Raw genomic sequence first — 10,660 nt, forward strand, 5'->3', positions numbered from 1 at the left:
ACAGAGACATAAATAATGAATATGGTTGTATTGTTTGACTGCTTACCAGTTGATTTTGTTGTCATGTTTACTAGCTTGTGGTCTTGCAATGTCGAGATGAGTTTGTTCTTCAACTTGAAATGATCAGTTAGGTCACTTTTGTTGTGTTTTATGTAAGTGTTGAGGTATGTCATGTGATGTTCTTGATAGTTTAAGACAACAAGTGTGCTGAATGGTTCAGAGAGAAAACATGAGCTATTTAAAGGAATAGTTTACCACAAAATTAAAATTCTGTCATCATTTACTCACCATTGTTCCAAACCTGTATGTACGACTTTTTTTTTGTTGTTCTGCAGAACATAAAGAATGTTGGGAACCAAACAATTTTGGTGACCAGTGAATTTCATTGCACTGTATGGATAAAAAAATAGATAAATAAATGCAATAAAACAGACATTTCTTAAAATATCTACTTAAATGTTCCACAGAAGTCAGACAGTTTTGAAACAACACGAGGATAATGTGTAAATGATGACAGAATTTCAATTTTAGAGTGAACTATCCCATTGAATAGTAATTGCTAGAATGACAGCAGGTTTTAACTCATTGCAATTTGACATTTTAGTTAACTCAAAACAGTTGATTAAAATAATTAGGAAAATGAATTGAATCCCCCAAAAGATGTGCAAACTGTTGACATTTTAAGATCTACAAAAAGCTAATTTTTCAGTGTGGCATTTAACTAGAACTCTCTCTTCATCTCTCTCGCACACTACATAACGCTCCTGCTGAAACACATTATTTTCAATCATTTCAAACCTAGAAACACATTTGAAAGATGGTGATCTGAGAAACTTCTTGAGATCACACCAGAGTTTCACTGCCCATATCTCATCTAGGCTCATCTTGTAGATGGAGTGATTAAGCCTCTCCAGAACACATGTGGTTCACAAAGTTTCCAGAACCTTCACTCTTTCTGTTGCCATGTGGAGGAACATGCTTCTAACTTTCACCTTGAAAGCACACATCGGAATGCAAGCACTCAACTTAACCATAAGCATACATAAATGTACTTCTTGTTCCCTTCTTGTTTTTACTTCTCTCTACTTTGACTGTTTTCTTCTTCTTCTTCTTCTTCTTCTTCTTTAGCTTACTTTTATACTTGGCCTTGCGGCACTGCAAGTATTGTTGGCTCTTGTATGAACTTGTGAATTGCTTGTGATGTTCCTCAGTTCCTCTGGATCTGCTAAATGATTCAATGTAAACGTAAATGCTGACACATTACATTGAGAGAAAGGGAGGGAGAAGAGAAACCAAAAAAAGATAAAGAAAGAATGTGTAGAAAGTAGTGTTAACTTTGTCAGCTATTTCAATTTTAGTCTTAGTCTTAGTCCTGTGTTAAAATGTCCTTGTTAGTTTTTATCATATTTAGTCAACCTTATCCTATTTAGTTTTAGTCAAGTTTTAGTCGAATAAAAGTCCCAACATTTTAGTCTAGTTTTAGTCCAAGAAAATCTAAAGTATTTTAGTCTAGTTTTAGTCAGAGAAAACCTGAAGTATTTTAGTCTACATTTAATCAATGAAAACGACATTTTAGCAATAAAATTATTATTAATTAACCGTACAGTATTAATTTTGGCAGCCGTTTTTAATTTTACACCTGCAGTAATTGACAGAACACCCAACCCGTTATCCGAACCGAACCACACCCGCATTAAATCTCTTACATGAGGTAGACAAAACTCATTTATTAAAACTTTTATTCAAATTGTGATTCGATTTTGCATCAGTTTTTGGAGGCACTGCTGGGATCCATCGATCCATTGAATCATTGTTGATGCATCGCAAGACAAAATAGAGAGAGGTGAGTATCTCTTCTATTTTTCTCTGTGGGCTTCTGCTGTGCGGTATGATCTGCCGAGTCTCAGAGCTATATCTTGTGGACCCATGGGAAACAAAACAAACAAACCCAGTGTTTATGGTATGCTTTTCAGACGATGCTTAACCTCGGCTTAATTTAAGCTATAAAATTGGAATTATATTATCATTATACTGCGATTTGACTACTTTGATGTCTACACTTTATTAAAAGCTTATTTCAGACATGAAATTCTGCAAAAATAGTTTGTTTATGATTAAGAAAATACACATTTCAGCATTAGAATAATCAGAAAAATCTGCAAAGTTTTAATTAGTTTACATGGTTATGACAACTAAAAATAACCTGCAGGGAACGTTCTGGGAACATTCTCTCTAGGTTATAAAATAAAATCTAAAAATAACCTTCAGGGAACGTTCTCTCTAGGTTATAGAAATAAAACTTGAAAATAACTTGCAGGGAACATTCTGGGAACGTTCTTTTTAGGTTATAAAATTAAACCTATATACATTTTAGTTATCATATTTAGACAACCTTGTCCTGTTTTTGTTTAGTCAAGTTTAAGTCAATGAAATGTATGAGCATTTCAGTCAGGTTTTAGTCAATGAAATCTTAGTCACATTTTCGTCATTCTGTATAATGGTTAAACTGATAAAAAATTATTTTTGCACTTTATATTGTACTTTCACCAGTAAGCACAAATCAACAGAATGTGGACATAGGCTGCATGGTGTATTTGACCTCATGTAGTGTACTGATTTATTATCAAATAAATCAAACGAAAAATATTATAAATATTATCATTCCAAATTGCAATACCCTATTTCTCTAAACAACAGCGGATGAGTAAGTGTATAATTCAGCTATCACAATCACAAACAGTATAGTCGGGATCTCATGACAGAACACAGACCGAGTGACACTTTAATTTAGATCGCTAAACTGCAGCTTGTTTATCGGTGTTTTCAGATCATCAGCGGCGGCGCTTCAGCAATGAGGAGCGAGTGCGTGCGCATGGTTGCCAGATTGTATAAAATAAGCAAAACACCGGGCAGAAAATGAATCCATGTAACAGAGAAGCTCTGATTAGGGGGTTTAACTCTTGTGATCTGGCAACCGCACACATGAAAGCTCGTGTAGGGCTGTACAGCGGTCTGCAATCATAATTTCTATCCTTTTTTGATGAAAATAAAAAGAGGTTTTTGGTAAAGTTTTTATTTTTTGGAATACATTTTAGTCTCGTCTTATTTCGTCGACGAAATTGCATGTGGATATAGTCATAGTTACCGTTTATTGACCTTATTATCCTCTCATCTTAATTATAGGAAAAAAGCTTGTCAACGAACATTTTCGTCATAGTCTTCGTTAACGAAATTAACACTAGTAGAAAGTTGCTTTGGCGTTAGCACCGGAGCTGTTCATCCCCATTCTCTGGCCACCCCCAAAGTGATTAAGCATGCAGTGAGTCGGAGGCTTGGTGATTAGCTACTGTGACTACATGTCAGAACAGGACAGTGTGTGGGACTGCAGCAGGACGCTGAAGCTCAGGCCGTATCGACCCTCTATGGAAATCCCACTAATAAGAATCAGGGACTTAGCACATCCACCCACACATCTGTACTCAGACATTTAGACTGATAATGCAGGGCTCTCCTTGGTGTGGGCTTGCTCAGGTAATGGCCAAGCTAATTTAACATGTTTCCCCCAGACGTCCAGCAATCTTATTTTCCATCACTGTTACAAAGCAGTTAACAAGCTTCCTGTTATCGACATAAAGAATCAGCATGCCTCTAAATGTTACATAACTGCTTCCTGAGATTAATTTCTCTTCATTCAGACATTCATATACTAATTTAAAACAGCCTACATGGTAAAATATGTTTTTTTTTTTCAGGTAGCTGAAAAATTTGCATCATGCAGAAATATTTTAATTAACTACTATCATTCAAGTTATGTGTTATATAATAGGATTAAATCAACTTGATTACAGTAGATTACAAAAAAAAAAAAAATAAGTCAACATCAGTTCAGGTCAAGATGAAATAATTTAGCCAAATTGTCATTGATATTTTTTCTTGTTTAATGCAATACAAATACAGTATCTACAGAAAGGACCACAAAAGAAGCTGACATTTCTTTGTCAAAATCATAACAAATTTCTAATCCAAGTTTAATATATACTGTCTTTATCGATTAACATTAGCAATATTTTTTATTTGATCTGACCCTTAAAATTCTTTAGATTTTTGCCTAATTATTTATTTGGTCAATTTAATTATTATTATTTTTTTAATAAAAATCAAACTAGTTAAATAATGTTACCCCATGACGCACATTTTAGGTTACCTGATAAAACATTTTTACAGTGTAACTTTATTGCAATGTATAGGCAAGCCTTCTCCCAGCCTCCAGCTCTCTCTTTGACTCTGTGTGGTTTGATTAGATTTCAGTGACAGACTTGAACAAAAGCAAAAATGTATACTGTCTTTCAGAAACGCAATGCCTTTCAAGTTTACTCATCCCCTGCCTGAATATGTCCCCATGAGCCCCTCAACATTCACATCTGAGGGAGGAGAATCTGTGACTTGAGCCCCCTTTCATCTACTTATTTATTTATCTTCTGATGCCCCATAGATAAATGTATTATATATTTATTAAAGGGGTTAGGGATTATTTGTCACTGTCATGGTTGTTTATCTGGGAATTGGATGTGTCATAGGGTTGCTAGTGTGTTACCTTGTTTGATGTCCCAAATGGGAGCCCTGACATACGTGGGCTTGACGTTTCATGCAGTTAAGTGGTGTGTAAAGTCATTTAAAAACAAAGAAAGCACTTTCTCCTTTTCTTGCAGGCACAAGAGCTCATAAAGTCTGTTGACTTTGATACAGCTATATCCATTTTAGGTTACACTTTATTTTAAGGTATCCTTGTTACAGTGTAAATATACATTTAATATAATATATATAGGTAGCACTTTAGTATAGGGACCAGTATAGGCAAAAGTAATGGCTTGTTAATGGAAAAAATTGGACCTTAAAATAAAATGTGACTATAATATAATATATTATAATATATAATCTATTTCTGCAAAGAATTTTATTTGATGACATTATTCAGTATTATTGTTTAATTAAATGTACTTAATGTATGCACAATGTAGCTGTACCAACTTGGTTATTGACTGATTGATATGGATATCGCATATTAAATCACGTTGACATTGACATTGACACTGACATTGACATTACTAAGAATTTATTAACATGGATAATTTTCATCAGATCTCAAATCACTGTAATCCTCAGCAAATCTCGAAATGAATATCCTTTTTCATACTGTACATTATAATGTTGTGATGTCTAAATGAACTTGTAGCATTTAAAACCACTGATTTGAGTTTTTTACACAAAATGTTTTAATATTAATTTATGCAAAGTACTGTTAAGATTCCTTTTCTGTCTGCATATTGTTTGAACTTTGACCTCTGGGTACATCCGTCCATCTGTTCATGTTTGTTTTACTCTCTCTCTCTGCATTGCAGTGGGTATTAAAGTAGTATCAGCATGTTTATACATGGATAAAATGGTCTATCTTTGTTCTATGAGTGTTTGTTTGAATAGGAAAGATGACGGATGTGTCTGTCTGTGTTATTTGTTCTGTTAACATCTATATACCTCCTCCTCCTCTTCCTCCTCCTTAGAATGAATCATCTGTCCGCCGCATTTCCAGAAAATGGGAAGTGAGGACAAGCGACGAGGAGTGCTTATAAAACTTATTTTTAGATGAAAGAATCTCACACCCAGTTCTCAGACATTGAACTGCACGACATTGTCTTGACTTTTTCTTTTTACCTTTGCCCATTTATAAACACACATCCGGGAGTGTTTCTCACAGTGTCTAATCAAATAAAGACTCGGGATCGGCATACGCTTCCTCTGCTCTAGTGTAGTACACTGCTTTGAGTTGTGTTTGTTTGTCTCCTGCATTCCGCTTTTAGATCCGTTCTCCCTTGAAATGCTTTATTCTGTGCACTTTAAAGCTTTCTGGGAAGTTCTGTAAGAATTTATTGGGGGGTACAATCTTCTTCATGAACGAGAATGTCCGTTTTATTTTATCATCAGCCCTGCTTCATTGTAACCAAAGTTTCTAATTCTTGAGAGTCTTTACTTGTCTAATTAGGCTAGACCTCCTAAATGAATGACTTAAAATGCCCTGGAGTATTTGTCTTCCGGAGCAGCAGTCGCAGAGTGATTATTCAAATGAAAAGTGTTATTATTGTAAATAAGTTCATAATGCAAGAGAGATTTCTCCAGAGCGAGCTGTGGGATCAGTGATGACCAGTCGCTTAGCAACGCTACCTCATGGCCATCTGTTGAGCGTTCAGTCAGAGCCCCTCTCAGATCACGCTGGGGGGAATTCCTGTATAGCGCTAGCGAGCTGCGGTAAATGAGGAGAGTTATGCGACAGACATGAACCTCATGCAGTTTCAAAGTGACCTTACGTGAAAGCTCCACACAGAAGACCTCGTCCAGGAGCTTCAAAAGTTCCCTTGACAATGATGGTGATTGTTTCAGAGATCAAACATCTTTGTGTTGTTCGTCGGGGTTGAGGGGGTGGTGAGAGGGGTTGTAATTTCTTCTACATCAGGAGACGAAACCATTGGGTTTGAAGGACACATGTTGGTAAAGTGCCTCTGAGATGCTGGTTTCCTAAGTGCATCCTGATCAATTATTTACATTGGAGCAGAAGAAAAAATGTAATATTCATGCATACAAATGTCCTTTTTTGCCTTTCGGCCCCTTGGAGACCGGAGAAAATGTTGTGCATTTCCGCAAATAGTTGGCGTTAATGAAAGTGATGCTGTGTCCGTTCTCAATATGGCTTTCATCATCTGCCGGTTGATGATCTTACTAATGAGAAGATTGTTTCCACACTTGTCCCATTATGCTGTTGCTTTGTGCCTTGCTGCTGAAAATAAGTAACACCGAGTCAAAATCAAATTCAGACGCACTATCCCATTTGCATTTCTCAAAATGGTAAGGCAGGCTACCTAACAACATGAAATATTTTGCAGCCGAATGACTTTTTTAGAATTGGAAATTTTAGAATTGCTCTATAAAGGTCGTTGTACATAGCTTTGTACTTAGCTTTTAACAAGTCACTGCTATATTCTGTGCTGAAGGGATGTTTTTAGAATACAGTCTTTGTAGATTAAAGAGTATGCCAGCTTGTCACTGGGGCAGTGCCCTTAAAGGGACACCTTTCTTTAACCCTAAAAGGTTCATAATAGTAGGAATGCATATGACTATCTAAAGCTATGTATTACTACATTAAGCTAGGTACACACACACAAAAAAAAAAACGGTTCTTTGGGGTGGATAAGGTGCTATATAGCACCACTGCCATGCAAAGCCCCTGTATAGCTCTTTAAAGGTTCTCTAACCCTCTAGTCTTTTAGTTTAGTTGGGGAAAGTGTTAAAAACGACATTAAAACACAGTGTATTTCTTGAAAATAACGTGGTTCTCAACCTTTTTGCACCCAAGGCCCCCCGATAAAGAAATATGCCAGGGCGCCCACACAAGACATTTTGACCTCGAAAAGCATAAAATTGATTCACAACAGCTTTTGCCTTTGCAATAAATTCCCATTCATGGCAAACATATGAAAGTGGAGTAACATATCTAAAATCTAAGGAGGAGAATGGGTTACATACTGTAGCACCATTTGACAAAGGTGCTGTACAACACCTTTAAAGATAGGTGCTGCTATATAGCACTTAAGTGGTTCCCCCTATGATTACGAGCCAGCGAACCATTTTTAGTGCTACACTCTAAAAAAAGATGGTTCTTTAAAGGTTCTTTACATGCAGTAATGGTTTTATTTAGAACCATAGCATTCTGAAGAACCCTTTTATGCTGAAATGGTTCTTTGTATTGTTATATTGTTATAATTTATATTGTTCATTACTTTGGTTTACGTATAAACATACTCAGTCACAAAAAATATTAAAACCATCCCATGATGAACCATCCCCTTTATATCACTTTTTTCTTTTAAGATTGTGAAGGGCTCATATACTGTCCATTTTTGGCCTTCATAAACATAATTGTTTTTACATAAACACACTGTAACTCTAAACTCAATTGTGTATTTCAGATGTATCACATCCTACAACCTCATCATCTGCAGAGAAAAATTGCCACTTAATCACACCAATATGATGGACTTAAAGGCATCATATTGATTGGATTGTGATTGTTTCACTGAAACTTGGTCTTCATCTAATTTTTGTTATTTTGTGTTTTACTTTTGTGTATTTATTCATGTTCAATGTCAATTGTCATTCATTAATCTATTCTGCTAATAACTGTTGTTAGAACACTGTCATTTTTGCTACAAATTCATGTCATTAAAAAAAAATAAAAGTACCTAATTGACACGTTGTTGTTGTTGCTGATTTTATGTAAAACCCTAATAGACACTTCCAAGATATAAGACCAGGCAGAGGGGTAAAAAACAATATTAATAAATAATATATACAAATAATACTAATATTAATAATATCAACATCCTAACATTAATGAAAATCTATCATTAAAAAGGTTATTTATAACACCATTAAGGATAGCATTTTAAAAAAATGGTTCTATATGGAACCCTATAAAATAGGTTCTATTTAGCACTAAAAAGGGTTGTGCTATTGTTACAAGCCGAAGAACTCTTTTCTGGTACTGTTTAGAACCATTTTTCTTAAGAGTGTATTAAGCACCATTGTTTTAGAGTGTACTAATATGAACCTTTTAGAAGGTAAGAAAAAGTGATACGCTGTTGTACCCCTAAATGTAAATTTTTTGCACATTTACAGCCTTGTAAGTTATGTACATTTTGTTTTTAAGAATATTTCTGCCTGTTTGGAGTAAAAATAAAGTGTTTTAACTTTTAAAAGTTAAATGTTTTTAGTTGAGCAAAGTTTTCTTTACAGTCAGTTTAACATTAAAGTTTGATCTTATATTCTACACAATACATTTTTAGATTAATACAATTTTTAAATAAAACAACATATCTATGTGAATATTTATCTTTAGACACTGTCATATGAACAGTCGCAGAGTGCAGCAGTGCCCACCCACTTTTTCAGTGGGTTTAGTTTCAATTTTTTTTTTAAAAGAGTTATTTAAGAGTTATTAGCCATGAACCAAACCAATCAGCTAAAAGGTGAATCACAACAGAACAAACCTCGAAGCAAAAATGTATTTGAAAATTGGACACAAAAACGAAGGTATAAGACTGTGTACTTAACGGCTTCAAAGAGGGAATAAACATTGCGAAGGGCATGAATTAAAAACAATGACAAAATATAAAAGTATTGATTTAAAGATGTTGATTATATATAGAAACAGTATATTTATGTGTGTGTGTGTGTGTGTTTATATATATATACTCTACCTCATTTGCAGTGCTTCATGGTAGTGGGTAGGTGCTGAAGAGTTCTTTTGTTGAAATTTACTTGCTTTGATTCTCTGATTGGTGGAGATTTCTCTGCAGAATTGTGATTGAAGTCTTACGAGCATTAAGTAGGCTTATACGTCAAAGTAACGGTATGTGTTTTTTTAAAAATTGGGCATAACTGAAATGAGACTCAAAGTTGAGTAAGGGAGTCAGCTAACTACGTTAATTGGTTCACAGACTGAGTGAGGCAGATTCAAACTGCTAACTTACTACGAGGTTGAATTCAGAATTTTTTGACTGACTCCTGTAAAAGAACCAGTTATTAAGAGTCATTTGTTCACAAATCAAACACTGCTGCTCCTGTGGTGGAAATCCTGGCACTCGCTCGATATCAGCGAGACAAGACAGTATCAACAAAACAACAAATGGAACCCCAGGAGACTTTTGCAACAGGATTTTAAACTGTCGCAAGTCTTGTAAAGGACTGAGACTGAGAGTAAGTCAGCCATTGAAAAACCTTAACAATCTGAATTTGGTCTGAGCGTGTCCTTCTCAGTGTATACAGTGGTTATGCCCTGCTGAGACACTCTTGAGGAAGTCATTTAGGAACTGGCACTAAAATATTTGTCACTCACAATGAGTTTGAGCCTCATTTATTTAAGGACCTAGAATGGATACAAAGCGAAAACAGCATGACGTTTAAAGATTATATTTATGCCTTCATATTGTGATCCATGTTTCTGTGCTCGCTGCCACAGTTGCTCAGTTATTATTTAATGACAAACTGTGGATAATCTTATGTGATTTTACTCGGTTTACTGACGAAAACGCTCACATGAGTGGGGCTGAAGTTTTATATGAGTCATTCTTTGCTGCAAATAATTGCTCTGCTTAGCTCTAGAGCATTGTTCTGACCGCTTAACAATATATTTTCCAATTAATTTTGAAGCTTCTAAACATTGCATATAAAAGCATAATTTGCTTACAGTAACTGCAGGCACCAGCAAATCTGACTCCATATTTCCGAAGTGAAGTGAATTCCCTTTGATAACAGTTTCCTCTGTGTCAGTTTTTAGACTCAGGCCTGGGTATGTTTGTTATGTAGGCAGTGAGTGGGATATCTAAAGACTTCTCCCTATAATTAGAACTCACTTCATGCTCTTGAGTACTGAGGAGACTCCATCCTTCAAAATAAAGAGGAGATAAAGTAAAGAAATAACTTTTTATTGCTTCTGAGCTCATATGACTATATGAAAAGTTTGCATTTCCATGTGGCTTATAGGAGGAAAAGAACATCATGAGATGCATAAACGTTGATCACTTTGTTTTGATGTTCCTTATTTATTAATTTA

This window comes from Onychostoma macrolepis, chromosome 02 (genome assembly GCF_012432095.1).
Source record: "Onychostoma macrolepis isolate SWU-2019 chromosome 02, ASM1243209v1, whole genome shotgun sequence".
In the NCBI taxonomy this organism is placed as follows: Eukaryota; Metazoa; Chordata; class Actinopteri; order Cypriniformes; family Cyprinidae; genus Onychostoma; species Onychostoma macrolepis.